This window comes from Triturus cristatus, chromosome 1_1, assembly GCF_964204655.1.
Source record: "Triturus cristatus chromosome 1_1, aTriCri1.1, whole genome shotgun sequence".
Classification (NCBI taxonomy): domain Eukaryota; kingdom Metazoa; phylum Chordata; class Amphibia; order Caudata; family Salamandridae; genus Triturus; species Triturus cristatus.
Window position 1 is genome coordinate 776680976 of NC_140579.1, and position 15542 is coordinate 776696517.

Genomic DNA, 15542 nt, shown 5'->3' on the forward strand with positions numbered 1-15542 from the left:
TGTTTCAGGGTTTAGGGCAGTGCAGTGGTGTTCGGCCAGTGTAGGGGGTCGTGCAGGGGGTGATGTTTCAGGGTTTAGGGCAGTGCAGTGGTGTTTGGGCAGTGTTGGGGGTCTTGCTGGGGGTGGTGTTTTAGGGTTTAGGGCAGTGGTGTTTGGGCAGTGTAGGGGTCTTGCTGTGGGTGGTGTTTCAGGGTTTAGGGCAGTGCAGTGGTGTTTGGGCAGTGTAGGGGGTCGGTGTTTTTAGGGTTTAGGGCAGCGCAGTGGAGTTCGGGCAGTGTAGGGGGTCATTCTGGGGCTGGTGGTTTAGGGTTTAGAGCAGTGCAGTGGTGTTCAGGCAGTGTAGGGGGTCGTGCTTGGGCTGGTGTTTCAATGTTTAGGGCAGTGCAGTGGTGTTCGGGCAGTGTAGGGGGTCGTGCTGGGAGTGGTGTTCCAGGGTTTAGGGCAGTGCAGTGGTGTTCGGTCAGTGTAGGGTGTCATGCTGGGGGTGGTGTTTAAGGGTTTAGGGCAGTGCAGTGGTGTTTGGGCAGTGTAGGGAGTCGTGCAGGGGTGGTGTTTCACAGATTAGGGCAGTGCAGTTGTTTTCGTGCAGTGTAGGGGGTCTTGCTGGGGGTGGTGTTTCAGGGTTTAGGGCAATGGTGTTCGGGCAGTGTAGGGGATCTTGCTGGGGGAGGTATTTTAGGGTTTAGGGCAGTGCAGTAGTGTTAGGGCAGTGTAGGGGGTCTTGCTGGGGGTGGTGTTTCCGGGTTTACGGCAGTGCAGTGGTATTTGGGCAGAGTAGGGGGTCGTACTGGCTGTGGTGTTTCAGGGTTTAGGGCAGTGCAGAGTTGTTCGGGCAGTGTGAGGGGTCCTGCTGCGGCTGGTGTTTTAGGGTATAGGGCAGTGCAGTGGTGTTTGGGCAGTGTAGGGGGTTGTGCTGGGGCTGGAGTTTTAGGGTTTAGGGCAGTGCAGAGGTGTTCGGATAGTGTAGGGGATAATGCTGGTGTGGTGATTCAAGGTGTAGGGAAGTGCAGTTGTGTTTGGGCAGTGTAGGCGGTCATGCTGGGGATGGTGTTTTAGAGTATAGGGCAGTGCAGTGGTGTTCGGGCAGTGTAGGGGTCGTGCTGGGCGTGGTGTTTCAGGGTTTTGGGCAGTGCAGTGGTATTCGGGCAGTGTAGGAGGTCGTGCAGTGGGTTGTGTTTCAGGGTTTAGGGCAGTGCAGTGATGTTCGGGCAGTGTAGAGGGTCGTGCTGGCTATGGTGTTTCAGGGTTTAGGGCCGTGCAGTGATGTTCGGGCAGTGTAGAGGGTCGTGCTGGCTATGGTGTTTCAGGGTTTAGGGCAGTGTAGTGGTGTTCGGGCAGTGTAGGGGGTCATGCTGGAGGTGGTGTTTTAGGGTTTAGGGCAGTGCAGTGGTGTTCGGGTAGTGTAGGGGATCATGCTGGGGTTGTGTTTTAGGGATTGGGGCAGTGCAGTGGTGTACGTGCAGTGTAGGGGGTCATGCTGGGTTGGTGTTTTAGGGTTTAGGGCGGTGCAGTGTTGTTCGTGCAGTGTAGAGGGTCTTGTTGGGGGTGGTGTTTTATGGCAGTGCAGTGGTGTTCCGGCAGTGAAGGGGGTCGTGCTGGGGGTGGTGTTTCAGGGTTTAGGGCAGTGCAGTGGTGTTCGGGCAGTGTAGGGGGTCTTGCAGGGGGTGGTGTTTCAGGCTTTAGGGCAGTGGTGTTCTGGCAGTGTAGGGGGGCTTGCTCTGGGTGGTGTTTCAGGGTTTAGGGCATTGGTGCAGTGGTGATCGGGCACTGTAGGGTGTCTTGCAGGGGATGGTGTTTCAGGGTTTTTGGGCAGTGGTATTCGGGCAGTATAGGGGGTCTTGCTTGGGGTGGTATTTCAGGGTTGTGGGCAGTGGTGTTCAGGCAGTGTAGGGGGTCTTGCTGGGGGTGGAGTTTCAGGGTTTAGGGCAGTGCAGTGGTGTTCGGGCAGTGTAGGGTGTCATGCTGGGGGTAGAGTTTCAGGGTTTAGGGCAGTGCAGTGGTGTTCTGGCAGTGTAGGGGGTCATGCTGGGGGTGCTGTTTCAGGTTTTAGGGCAGTGCACTGGTGTTCGGGCAGTGTAGGGGGTCATGCAGGGGTAGTCTTTCAGGGTTTAGGGCAGTGCAGTAGTGTTCGGGCAGTGTAGGGGGAGGCACTGGGGGTGTTGTGTTAGGGTTTAGGGCAGTGCAGTGGTGTTCAGACATTGTAGGGGGTCTTGCTGGGGGTGGTGTTTCAGGGTTTAGGGCAGTGCAGTTGTGTTAGGGCAGTGTAGGGGGTCTTGCAGGGGGTGGTGTCTCAGGGTTTATGACAGTGCAGTGGTATTTGGGCAGTGTAGGTGGTCTTGCTGGGGGTGGTGTTTCAGGGTTTAGGAGAGTGCAGTGGTGTTCGGGCAGTGTAGGGGGTCGGTGTTTTTAGGGTTTAGGGCAGCGCAGTGGTGTTCGGGCAGTGTAGGGGGTCATGCTGGGGCTGATGTTTCAGGGTTTAGGTCGGAGCAGTGGAGTTCGGGCAGTGTAGGGAGTCATGCTGGGGGTGGAGTTTCAGGGTTTAGGGCAGTGCAGTGGACTTCATGCAGCGTAGGGGATGTGCTGGGGGTGGTGTTTTAATTTCTAGGGCAATGCAGTGGTGTTCAGGCAGTGTAGGGGGTTGTGCAGGGGGTGGTGTTTCAGGGTTTAGGGCAGTGCAGTGGTGTTCGGGCAGTGTAGGGGGTCAGTGTTTTTAGGGTTTAGGGCAGCACAGTGGAATTTGGGCATTCTGGGGCTGGTGTTTCAGGGTTTAGAGCAGTGCAGTGGTGTTCGGGCAGTGTAGAGGGTCATGCTGGAGGTGTTGATTCAGGGTTTAGGACAGTGCAGTGGTGTTCGGGCAGTGTAGGGGGTCTTGCAGTGGGTGGTGTTTCTGGGTTTAGGGCAGTGGTATTTGTGCAGTGTAGGGGGTCGTGCTGGGGGTGGTGTTTCAGGGTTTAGGGCAGTGGTGTTTGTGCAGTGTAGGGGGTCTTTCTGGGGGTGGTGTTTCAGGGTTTAGGAGAGTGCAGTGGTGTTCGGGCAGTGTAGGGGGTCAGTGTTTTTAGGGTTTAGGGCAGTGCAGTGGTGTTTGGGCAGTGTAGGGGGTCATGCTGGTGCTGGTGTTTCAGGGTTTAGGGCAGAGCAGTGGTGTTCGGGCAGTGTAGGGGGTCGTGCTAGGGGTGGTATGCCAGGGTTTAGGGCAGTGCAGTTGTGTTCGGGCAGTGTAGGGGGTCTTGATGGGGGTGGTGTTTCAAGGTTTAGAGCAGTGCAATGGTGTTCGGGCAGTGTAGGGGGTCGTGCTGGGGCTGGTGTTTCAGGGTTTAGGGCAGTGCAGTGGTGTTCGGGCAGTGTAGAGGGTCATGCTGGAGGTGTTGTTTCAGGGTTTAGGACAGTGCAGTGGTGTTCGGGCAGTGTAGGGGGTCTTGCAGTGGGTGGTGTTTCAGGGTTTAGGGCAGTGGTGTTTGTGCAGTGTAGGGGGTCGTGTTGGGGTGGTGTTTCAGGGTTTAGGGCAGTGGTGTTTGTGCAGTGTAGGGGGTCTTTCTGGTGGTGGTGTTTCAGGGTTTAGGAGAGTGCAGTGGTGTTCGGGCAGTGTAGGGGGTCAGTGTTTTTAGGGTTTAGGGCAGCGCAGTGGTGTTCGGGCAGTGTAGGAGGTCATGCTGGTGCTGGTGTTTCAGGGATTAGGGCAGAGCAGTGGTGTTCGGGCAGTGTAGGGGGTCGTGCTAGGGGTGGTGTGCCAGGGTTTAGGACAGTGCAGTTGTGTTCGGGCAGTGTAGGGGGTCTTGCTGGGGGTGGTGTTTCAAAGTTTAGGGCAGTGCAGTGGTGTTCGGGCAGTTTAGGGGGTCTTGCTGGGGTGGTGTTTCAGGGTTTCGGGCAGTGCAGTTGTGTTCGGGCAGTGTAGGGGGTCTTGCTGGGAGTGGTGTCTCAGGGTTTAGGGCAATGCAGTTGTGTTCGGGCAGTGTAGGGGGTCTTGCTGGGGATGGTGTCTCAGGGTTTATGACAGTGCAGTGGTATTTGGGCAGTGTAGGGGGTCATTCTGGGGCTGGTGTTTCAGGGTTTAGGGCAGTGCAGTGGTGTTCGGGCAGTGTAGGGGGTCGTGCTAGGGGTGGTGTGCCAGGGTTTAGGGCAGAGCAGTAGTGTTCGGGCAGTGTAGGGGGTCAGGCTGCTGCTGGTGTTTCAGGGTTTAGGTCGGAGCAGTAGTGTTTGGCCAGTGTAGAGAGTCATGCTGGGGTTGGTGTTTGAGGGTTTAGGGCAGTGCTGTGGTGTTCGGGCTGTTTAGGGAGTCATGCTGGTGGTGGTGTTTCAGGGTTTAGGTTAGTGCAGTGGTGATCGGGGAGTGTAGGGGGTCGTGCAGGGGGTGGTGTTTCAGGGTTTAGGGCAGTGCAGTGGGGTTCGGCCAGTGTAGGGGGTCATGCAGGGGGTGATGTTTCAGGGTTTAGGGCAGTGCAGTGGTGTTCGGGCAGTGTAGGGGGTCGTGCTGGGGCTGGTGTTTCAGGGTTTAGGGCAGTGCAGTGGTGTTCGGGCAGTGTAGAGGGTCATGCTGGAGGTGTTGTTTCAGGGTTTAGGACAGTGCAGTGGTGTTCGGGCAGTGTAGGGGGTCTTGCAGTGGGTGGTGTTTTAGGGTTTAGGGCAGTGGTGTTTGTGCAGTGTAGGGGGTCGTGTTGGGGTGGTGTTTCAGGGTTTAGGGCAGTGGTGTTTGTGCAGTGTAGGGGGTCTTTCTGGGGGTGGTGTTTCAGGGTTTAGGAGAGTGCAGTGGTGTTCGGGCAGTGTAGGGGGTCAGTGTTTTTAGGGTTTAGGGCAGCTCAGTGGTGTTCGGGCAGTGTAGGGGGTCATGCTGGTGCTGGTGTTTCAGGGATTAGGGCAGAGCAGTGGTGTTCGGGCAGTGTAGGGGGTCGTGCTAGGGGTGGTGTGCCAGGGTTTAGGGCAGTGCAGTTGTGTTCGGGCAGTGTAGGGGGTCTTGCTGGGGGTGGTGTTTCAAAGTTTAGGGCAGTGCAGTGGTGTTCGGGCAGTTTAGGGGGTCTTGCTGGGGTGGTGTTTCAGGGTTTCGGGCAGTGCAGTTGTGTTCGGGCAGTGTAGGGGGTCTTGCTGGGAGTGGTGCCTCAGGGTTTAGGGCAATGCAGTTGTGTTCGGGCAGTGTAGGGGGTCTTGCTGGGGATGGTGTCTCAGGGTTTATGACAGTGCAGTGGTATTTGGGCAGTGTAGGGGGTCATTCTGGGGCTGGTGTTTCAGGGTTTAGGGCAGTGCAGTGGTGTTCGGGCAGTGTAGGGGGTCGTGCTAGGGGTGGTGTGCCAGGGTTTAGGGCAGAGCAGTAGTGTTCGGGCAGTGTAGGGGGTCAGGCTGCTGCTGGTGTTTCAGGGTTTAGGTCGGAGCAGTAGTGTTTGGCCAGTGTAGAGAGTCATGCTGGGGTTGGTGTTTGAGGGTTTAGGGCAGTGCTGTGGTGTTCGGGCTGTTTAGGGAGTCATGCTGGTGGTGGTGTTTCAGGGTTTAGGTTAGTGCAGTGGTGATCGGGGAGTGTAGGGGGTCGTGCAGGGGGTGGTGTTTCAGGGTTTAGGGCAGTGCAGTGGGGTTCGGCCAGTGTAGGGGGTCATGCAGGGGGTGATGTTTCAGGGTTTAGGGCAGTGCAGTGGTGTTCGGGCAGTGTAGGGGTCGTGCTGGGGCTGGTGTTTCAGGGTTTAGGGCAGTGCAGTGGTGTTCGGGCAGTGTAGAGGGTCATGCTGGAGGTGTTGTTTCAGGGTTTAGGACAGTGCAGTGGTGTTCGGGCAGTGTAGGGGGTCTTGCAGTGGGTGGTGTTTCAGGGTTTAGGGCAGTGGTGTTTGTGCAGTGTAGGGGGTCGTGTTGGGGTGGTGTTTCAGGGTTTAGGGCAGTGGTGTTTGTGCAGTGTAGGGGGTCTTTCTGGGGGTGGTGTTTCAGGGTTTAGGAGAGTGCAGTGGTGTTCGGGCAGTGTAGGGGGTCAGTGTTTTTAGGGTTTAGGGCAGCGCAGTGGTGTTCGGGCAGTGTAGGGGGTCATGCTGGTGCTGGTGTTTCAGGGATTAGGGCAGAGCAGTGGTGTTCGGGCAGTGCAGGGGGTCGTGCTAGGGGTGGTGTGCCAGGGTTTAGGGCAGTGCAGTTGTGTTCGGGCAGTGTAGGGGGTCTTGCTGGGGGTGGTGTTTCAAAGTTTAGGGCAGTGCAGTGGTGTTCGGGCAGGTTAGGGGGTCTTGCTGGGGTGGTGTTTCAGGGTTTCGGGCAGTGCAGTTGTGTTCGGGCAGTGTAGGGGGTCTTGCTGGGAGTGGTGTCTCAGGGTTTAGGGCAATGCAGTTGTGTTCGGGCAGTGTAGGGGGTCTTGCTGGGGGGGGTGTCTCAGGGTTTATGACAGTGCAGTGGTATTTGGGCAGTGTAGGGGGTCATTCTGGGGCTGGTGTTTTAGGGTTTAGGGCAGTGCAGTGGTGTTCGTGCAGTGTAGGGGGTCGTGCTAGGGGTGGTGTGCCAGGGTTTAGGGCAGAGCAGTAGTGTTCGGGCAGTGTAGGGGGTCAGGCTGCTGCTGGTGTTTCAGGGTTTAGGTCGGAGCAGTAGTGTTTGGCCAGTGTAGAGAGTCATGTTGGGGTTGGTGTTTGAGGGTTTAGGGCAGTGCTGTGGTGTTCGGGCTGTTTAGGGAGTCATGCTGGGGGTGGTGTTTTAGGGTTTAGGTTAGTGCAGTGGTGATTGGGGAGTGTAGGGGGTCGTGCAGGGGGTGGTGTTTCAGGGTTTAGGGCAGTGCAGTGGGGTTCGGGCAGTGTAGGGGGTCGGTGTTTTTAGGGTTTAGGGCAGCGCAGTGGAGTTCGGGCAGTGTAGGGGGTCATGCTGGGGCTGGTGTTTTAGGGTTTAGAGCAGTGCAGTGGTATTCAGGCAGTGTAGGGGGTCATGCTTGGGCTGGTGTTTCAAGGTTTAGGGCAGTGCCGTGGTGTTCGGGCAGTGCAGTGGTGTTCAGGCAGTGGTGGGGGTTTTACTGGGGGTGGTGTTTTAGGGTTTAGGGCAGTGGTGTTCGGGCAGTGTAGGGGGTCTTGCTGGGGGTGGTGTTTCAGGGTTTAGGGCAGTGCAGTGGTGTTCGGGCAGTGTAGGGGGTCGGTGTTTTTAGGGTTTAGGGCAGCGCAGTGGAGTTCGGGCAGTGTAGGGGGTCATGCTGGGGCTGGTGTTTTAGGGTTTAGAGCAGTGCAGTGGTATTCAGGCAGTGTAGGGGGTCATGCTTGGGCTGGTGTTTCAAGGTTTAGGGCAGTGCCGTGGTGTTCGGGCAGTGTAGGGGGTCGTGCTGGGGATGGTGTTCCAGGGTTTAGGGCAGAGCAGTGGTGTTCGGCATTGTAGGGGGTCGTGCTGCTGCTGGTGTTTCATGGTTTAGGGCAGAGCAGTGGTGTTCGGGCAGTGTAGGGAGTCATGCTGGGGGTGGTGTTTCAGGGTTTAGGGCAGTGCAGTGGAGTGTGGGCAGTGTAGGGGATGTGCTAGGGGTGGTGTTTTAGGGTTTAGGGCAGTGCGGTGGTATTCGGGCAGTGTAGGGGGTCATGCTGTGGGTGGTGTTTAAGGGTTTAGGGCAGTATAGTGGTGTTTGGGCAGTGTAGGGGGTCATGTGGGGTGGTGTTTTAGGGATTAGGGCAGTGCAGTGGTGTTCGGGCAGTGTAGGTGGTCGTGCTGGGGTGGTGTTTTAGGGTTTAGGGCAGTGCAGTGGTGTTCGTGAAGTATAGTGGGTCATACTGGGGGTGGTGTTTTAGGGTTTAGGGCAGTGCAGTGGTGTTCGGGCAGTGTAGGGGTCATTCTGGGGGTGGTGTTTCAGGGTTTAGGGCAGTGCAGTGGTGTTCGGGCAGTGTAGGGTCATGCAGTGTAAGGGGTCTTGCTGGGGGTAGTGTTTCAGGGTTCAGGGCAGAGGTGTTTGGCCAGTGTAGGTGGTTCTGCTAGGGGTGGTGTTTCTGGGTTATGGGCAGTGCAGTGGTGTTCGGGCAGTGTAGGGGTTCGTGCTGGCTATGGTGTTTCAGAGTTGAGGGCAGTGCAGTGGTGTTCGGGCAGTGTAGGGGATCGTGCTGGGCTGGTGTTTCAGGGTTTAGGGGAGTGCAGTTGTGTTCGGGCAGTGTAGGGATCATGCAGGGGGTGGTGTTTCAGGGTTTAGGGCAGTGCAGTGGTGTTCGGGCAGTGTAGGGGGTCTTGCAGGGGGTGGTGTTTCAGGGTTTCGGGCAGTGGTGTTCTGGCAGTGTAGGGGGTCTTGCTGGGGGTGGTGTTTCAGGGTTTAGGACAGTGGTGCAGTGGTGTTCGGGCAGTGTGGGGGTCGTGCTGGGGCTGGTGTTTCAGGGTTTATTGGAGTGCAGTGGTGTTCGGGAGTGTAGGGGGTCGTGCTGGGGCGGTGTTTCAGGGTTTAGGGCAGTGCAGTGGTGTTCGGGCAGTGTGGGGGGTCATGCTGGGGTTGGTGTTTCAGGGTTTAGGGCAGTAAGGTGTTGTTTGGGGAGTGAAGGGGGTCGTGCTGGGAGTGGTGTTTCAGGGTTTAGGGCAGTGCAGTGGTGTTCGGGGAGTGTAGGGGGTCGTACTGGGGGTGGTGTTTCAGGATTTAGGGCAGTGGTGCTCGGGCAATGTAGGGGGTTGTGCTGGGGTGGTGTTTCAGGGTTTAGGGCAGTGCAGTGGTGTTTGGGCAGTGTAGGGTGTCTTGCAGGGGGTGGTGTTTCAGGGTTTAGGGCAGTGGTATTCGGGCAGTGTAGGGAGTCTTGTAGTGGGTGGTGTTTTAGGGTTTAGGGCAGTGGTGTTCAGGCATTATAGGGGCTTGCTGGGGGTGGTGTTTCAGGGTTTAGGGCAGTGGTGTTCGGGCAGTGTATGGGGTCTTGCTGGGGGTGGTGTTTCAGTGTTTAGGGCAGTGCAGTGGTGGTTGGGTAGTGTAGGGGGTCTTGCTGGGATTGGTGTTTCAGTGTTTAGAGCAGTGATGTTCGGGGAGTGGTGTGGGTTGTGCTGGGGTGGTGTTTCAGGGTGTAGGACAGTGCAGTGGTATTCGGGCAGTGTAGGGGGTCGTGATGGCTGTGGTGTTTCAGGGTTTAGGGCAGTACAGTGGTGGTCGGGCAGTGTAGGGGATCGTGCTGGGGTGGTGTTTCAAGCTTTAGGGCAGTGCAGTGATGTTCGGGCAGTGTAGGGGGTCATGCTGGGGGTGGTGTTTTAGTGTTGTGCAGTGGTGGTCTTGAAGTGTAGGGGGTGATACTGGGGGTGGTGTTTTATTGCTTAGGGCAGTGCAGTGGTGTTCGGGCAGTGTAGGGGTCATGCTGGGGGTGGTGTTTAAGGGTTTAGAGCAGTGCAGTGGTGTTCGGGCAGTGTAGGGTCGTGCAGTGTAGGGGGTTTTGCCGGGGGTGGTGTTTCAGGGTTTAGGGCAGTGGTGTTTGGACAGTATAGGGGGTTCTGCTGGGGGTGGTGTTTCTGGGTTTAGGGCAGTGCAGTGGAATTTGGGCAATGTAGGGGGACATGCAGGGGGGGGTGTTTCAGGGTTTAGGGCAGTGCAGTGGTGTTCGGGCAGTGTGAGGGGTCGTGCTGGGGGTGGTGTTTTAGGGTTTAAGGCAGTGCAGTGGTGTTCGAACAGTGTAGCGGATCGTGCTGGGGTGGTGTTTCAGGGTTTAGGGCAGTACAGTGGTGTTCGGGCAGTGTAGGGGTTCGTGCTGGGGCTGGTGTTTCAGGGTTTAGGGCAGTGCAGTGGTGTTCGGGCAGTGTGGGTGTCGTGCTTGGGCTGGTGTTTCAGGGTTTAGGGCAGTGCAGTGGTGTTCGGGAGTGTAGGGGGGTCACTCTGGGGTGGTGTTTCAGGGTTTAGGGCAGTGCAGTGTTGTTCGGGGAGTGAAGGGGGTCGTGCTGGGGCTGGTGTTTCAGGGTTTAGGGCAGTGCAGTGGTATTCGGGCAGTGTAGGGGGTCATGCTGGGGGGTGTTTCAGGGTTTAGGGCAGTGCAGTGGTGTTCGGGCAGTGTAGGCAGTCGTGCTGGGGGTGGTGTTTCAGGGTTTTGGGCAGTGCAGTGGTGTTCGGGCAGCGTATTGTGTCTTGCAGGGGGTAGTGTTTCAGGGTTTAGGGCAGTGGTGTTCGGGCAGTGTAGGGGGTCGTGCTGGGGGTAGTGTTTCAGGGTTTAGGGCAGTGCAGTCATGTTTGTGCAGTGTAGGGGGTCATGCTGGGGGTGGTGTTTTAGGGTTTAGGGAAGTGCAGTGGTTTTCGGGCAGTGTAGGGGGTCGTGCTGGGAGTGGTGTTTTAGGTTTTAGGGCAGTGCAGTGGTGTTAGTGAAGTCTAGGGGGTCGTGCTGGGGGTGGTCTTTCAGAGTTTAGGGCAGTGCAGTTGTGTTCGGGCAGTGTAGGGTCATGCAGTCTAGGGGGTCTTGCTGGGGGTGGTGTTTCAGGGTTTAGGGCATTGGTGTTTGGGCAGTGTAAGGTATTCTGCTGGGGGTGGTGTTCCAGGGTTTAGGGCAGTGCAGTGGTATTCGGGCAGTGTAGGGGCTTGTGCTGCCTATGGTGTTTTAGGGTTTAGGGCAGTGCAGTGGTGTTCGGGCAGTGTGAGGGGTAGTGATGGGGCTGGTGTTTTAGGGTTTATGGCAGTGCATTGGTGTTTGGGCAGTGTAGGGGGTCATGCTGGGGTTGGTGTTTTACAGTTTAGGGCAGTGCAGTGGTGTTCGGTCAGTGTAGGGGATCGTGCTGGGGTGGTGTTTTAGCGTTTAGGGCAGTGCAGTGGTGTTCGTGCAGTGTAGAGGGTCATGCTGGGGTGGTGTATTAGGGTTTAGGGCAGTGCAGTGGTGTTTGTGCAGTGTAGGGGGTTGTGTTTCGGGGTCGTGTTTTATGGCAGTGCAGTGGTGTTCGGGCAGTGTAGGTGGTCATTCTGGGGGTAGTGTTTCAGGGTTTAAGGCAGTGCAGTGGTGTTCAGGCAGAGTAGGAGTAATGCAGGAGGTGGTGTTTCAGTGTTTAGGGCCCCGCCGTGGTGTTCAGGCAGTGTAGGGGGTCTTGCACGGGGTGGTATTTCAGGGTTTAGGGCAGTGGTGTTCTGGCAGTGTAGGCGGTCTTGCTGGGGGTGGTGTTTCAGGGTTTAGGGCAGGACAGTGGTGTTCGGGCAGGGTTTAGGGCAGTGCAGTGGTGTTCGTGAAGTATAGGGGGTCATACTGGGGGTGGTGTTTTAGGGTTTAGGGCAGTGCAGTGGTGTTCGGGCAGGGTAGGGGTTCGTGCTGGGTCTGGTGTTTCAGGGTTTAGGGCAGTGCAGTGGTGTTCGGGAGTGTAGGGGGGTCATTCTGGGGTGGTGTTTCAAGGTTTAGGGCAGTGCAGTGTTGTTCAGGGAGTGAAGGGGGTCGTGCTGGGGCTGGTGTTTCAGGGTTTAGGGCAGTGCAGTGGTATTCGGGCAGTGGAGGGGGTCGTGCTGGGGGGTGTTTCAGGGTTTAGGGCTGTGCAGTGGTGTTCGGGCAGTGTAGGCAGTCGTGCTGGGGGTGGTGATTCAGGGTTTCGGGCAGTGCAGTTGTGTTCGGGCACCGTATTGTGTCTTGCAGGGGGTAGAGTTTCAGGGTTTAGGGCAGTGGTGTGCGGGCAGTGTAGGGGGTCGTGCTGGGGGTAGTGTTTCAGGGTTTAGATCAGTGCAGTCATGTTTGTGCAGTGTAGGGGGTCATGCTGGGGGTGGTGTTTTAGGGTTTAGGGAAGTGCAGTGGTTTTCGGGCAGTGTAGGGGGTCGTGCTGGGAGTAGTGTTTTAGGTTTTAGGGCAGTGCAGTGGTGTTAGTGAAGTCTAGGGGGTCGTGCTGGGGGTGGTCTTTCAGAGTTTAGGGCAGTGCAGTTGTGTTCGGGCAGTGTAGGATCATGCAGTGTAGGGGGTCTTGCTGGGGGTGGTGTTTCAGGGTTTAGGGCAGTTGTGTTTGGGCAGTGTAAGGTATTCTGCTGGGGGTGGTGTTCCAGGGTTTAGGGCAGTGCAGTGGTATTCAGGCAGTGTAGGGGCTTGTGCTGCCTATGGTGTTTTAGGGTTTAGGGCAGTGCAGTGGTGTTCGGGCAGTGTGAGGGGTAGTGATGGGGCTGGTGTTTTAGGGTTTATGGCAGTGCATTGGTATTTGGGCAGTGTAGGGGGTCATGCTGGGGTTGGTGTTTTACAGTTTAGGGCAGTGCAGTGGTGTTTGGTCAGTGTAGGGGATCGTGCTGGGGTGGTGTTTTATCATTTAGGGCAGTGCAGTGGAGTTTGTGCAGTGTAGAGGGTCATGCTGGGGTGGTGTTTTAGGGTTTAGGGCAGTGCAGTGGTGTTTGTGCAGTGTAGGGGGTTGTGTTTCGGGGTCGTGTTTTATGGCAGTGCAGTGGTGTTTGGGCAGTGTAGGGGGTTGTTCTGGGGGTAGTGTTTCAGGGTTTAAGGCAGTGCAGTGGTGTTCGGGCAGAGTAGGAGTAATGCAGGGGTTGGTGTTTCAGTGTTTAGGGCCCCGCCGTGGTGTTCGGGCAGTGTAGGGGGTCTTGCACGGGGTGGTATTTCAGGGTTTAGGGCAGTGGTGTTCTGGCAGTGTAGGCGGTCTTGATGGGGGTGGTGTTTCAGGGTTTAGGGCAGGACAGTGGTGTTGGGGCAGGGTTTAGGGCAGTGCAGTGGTGTTCGTGAAGTATAGGGGGTCATACTGGGGGTGGTGTTTTAGGGTTTAGGGCAGTGCAGTGGTGTTCGGGCAGTGTAGGGGTCATTCTGGGGGTGGTGTTTCAGGGTTTAGGGCAGTGCAGTGGTGTTCGGGCAGTGTAGGGGTTCGTGCTGGGGCTGGTGTTTCAGGGTTTAGGGCAGTGCAGTGGTATTCGGGCAGTGTAGGGAGTCTTGTAGTGGGTGGTGTTTTAGGGTTTAGGGCAGTGGTGTTCAGGCATTATAGGGGCTTGCTGGGGGTGGTGTTTCAGGGTTTAGGGCAGTGGTGTTCGGGCAGTGTATGGGGTCTTGCTGGGGGTGGTGTTTCAGTGTTTAGGGCAGTGCAGTGGTGGTTGGGTAGTGTAGGGGGTCTTGCTGGGATTGGTGTTTCAGTGTTTAGAGCAGTGATGTTCGGGGAGTGGTGTGGGTTGTGCTGGGGTGGTGTTTCAGGGTGTAGGACAGTGCAGTGGTATTCGGGCAGTGTAGGGGGTCGTGATGGCTGTGGTGTTTCAGGGTTTAGGGCAGTACAGTGGTGGTCGGGCAGTGTAGGGGATCGTGCTGGGGTGGTGTTTCAAGCTTTAGGGCAGTGCAGTGATGTTCGGGCAGTGTAGGGGGTCATGCTGGGGGTGGTGTTTTAGTGTTGTGCAGTGGTGGTCTTGAAGTGTAGGGGGTGATACTGGGGGTGGTGTTTTATTGCTTAGGGCAGTGCAGTGGTGTTCGGGCAGTGTAGGGGTCATGCTGGGGGTGGTGTTTAAGGGTTTAGAGCAGTGCAGTGGTGTTCGGGCAGTGTAGGGTCGTGCAGTGTAGGGGGTTTTGCCGGGGGTGGTGTTTCAGGGTTTAGGGCAGTGGTGTTTGGACAGTATAGGGGGTTCTGCTGGGGGTGGTGTTTCTGGGTTTAGGGCAGTGCAGTGGAATTTGGGCAATGTAGGGGGACATGCAGGGGGGGTGTTTCAGGGTTTAGGGCAGTGCAGTGGTGTTCGGGCAGTGTGAGGGGTCGTGCTGGGGGTGGTGTTTTAGGGTTTAAGGCAGTGCAGTGGTGTTCGAACAGTGTAGCGGATCGTGCTGGGGTGGTGTTTCAGGGTTTAGGGCAGTACAGTGGTGTTCGGGCAGTGTAGGGGTTCGTGCTGGGGCTGGTGTTTCAGGGTTTAGGGCAGTGCAGTGGTGTTCGGGCAGTGTGGGTGTCGTGCTTGGGCTGGTGTTTCAGGGTTTAGGGCAGTGCAGTGGTGTTCGGGAGTGTAGGGGGGTCACTCTGGGGTGGTGTTTCAGGGTTTAGGGCAGTGCAGTGTTGTTCGGGGAGTGAAGGGGGTCGTGCTGGGGCTGGTGTTTCAGGGTTTAGGGCAGTGCAGTGGTATTCGGGCAGTGTAGGGGGTCATGCTGGGGGGTGTTTCAGGGTTTAGGGCAGTGCAGTGGTGTTCGGGCAGTGTAGGCAGTCGTGCTGGGGGTGGTGTTTCAGGGTTTTGGGCAGTGCAGTGGTGTTCGGGCAGCGTATTGTGTCTTGCAGGGGGTAGTGTTTCAGGGTTTAGGGCAGTGGTGTTCGGGCAGTGTAGGGGGTCGTGCTGGGGGTAGTGTTTCAGGGTTTAGGGCAGTGCAGTCATGTTTGTGCAGTGTAGGGGGTCATGCTGGGGGTGGTGTTTTAGGGTTTAGGGAAGTGCAGTGGTTTTCGGGCAGTGTAGGGGGTCGTGCTGGGAGTGGTGTTTTAGGTTTTAGGGCAGTGCAGTGGTGTTAGTGAAGTCTAGGGGGTCGTGCTGGGGGTGGTCTTTCAGAGTTTAGGGCAGTGCAGTTGTGTTCGGGCAGTGTAGGGTCATGCAGTCTAGGGGGTCTTGCTGGGGGTGGTGTTTCAGGGTTTAGGGCATTGGTGTTTGGGCAGTGTAAGGTATTCTGCTGGGGGTGGTGTTCCAGGGTTTAGGGCAGTGCAGTGGTATTCGGGCAGTGTAGGGGCTTGTGCTGCCTATGGTGTTTTAGGGTTTAGGGCAGTGCAGTGGTGTTCGGGCAGTGTGAGGGGTAGTGATGGGGCTGGTGTTTTAGGGTTTATGGCAGTGCATTGGTGTTTGGGCAGTGTAGGGGGTCATGCTGGGGTTGGTGTTTTACAGTTTAGGGCAGTGCAGTGGTGTTCGGTCAGTGTAGGGGATCGTGCTGGGGTGGTGTTTTAGCATTTAGGGCAGTGCAGTGGTGTTCGTGCAGTGTAGAGGGTCATGCTGGGGTGGTGTTTTAGGGTTTAGGGCAGTGCAGTGGTGTTTGTGCAGTGTAGGGGGTTGTGTTTCGGGGTCGTGTTTTATGGCAGTGCAGTGGTGTTCGGGCAGTGTAGGTGGTCATTCTGGGGGTAGTGTTTCAGGGTTTAAGGCAGTGCAGTGGTGTTCAGGCAGAGTAGGAGTAATGCAGGAGGTGGTGTTTCAGTGTTTAGGGCCCCGCCGTGGTGTTCAGGCAGTGTAGGGGGTCTTGCACGGGGTGGTATTTCAGGGTTTAGGGCAGTGGTGTTCTGGCAGTGTAGGCGGTCTTGCTGGGGGTGGTGTTTCAGGGTTTAGGGCAGGACAGTGGTGTTCGGGCAGGGTTTAGGGCAGTGCAGTGGTGTTCGTGAAGTATAGGGGGTCATACTGGGGGTGGTGTTTTAGGGTTTAGGGCAGTGCAGTGGTGTTCGGGCAGTGTAGGGGTTCGTGCTGGGTCTGGTGTTTCAGGGTTTAGGGCAGTGCAGTGGTGTTCGGGAGTGTAGGGGGGTCATTCTGGGGTGGTGTTTCAAGGTTTAGGGCAGTGCAGTGTTGTTCAGGGAGTGAAGGGGGTCGTGCTGGGGCTGGTGTTTCAGGGTTTAGGGCAGTGCAGTGGTATTCGGGCAGTGGAGGGGGTCGTGCTGGGGGGTGTTTCAGGGTTTAGGGCTGTGCAGTGGTGTTCGGGCAGTGTAGGCAGTCGTGCTGGGGGTGGTGATTCAGGGTTTCGGGCAGTGCAGTGGTGTTCGGGCACCGTATTGTGTCTTGCAGGGGGTAGAGTTTCAGGGTTTAGGGCAGTGGTGTG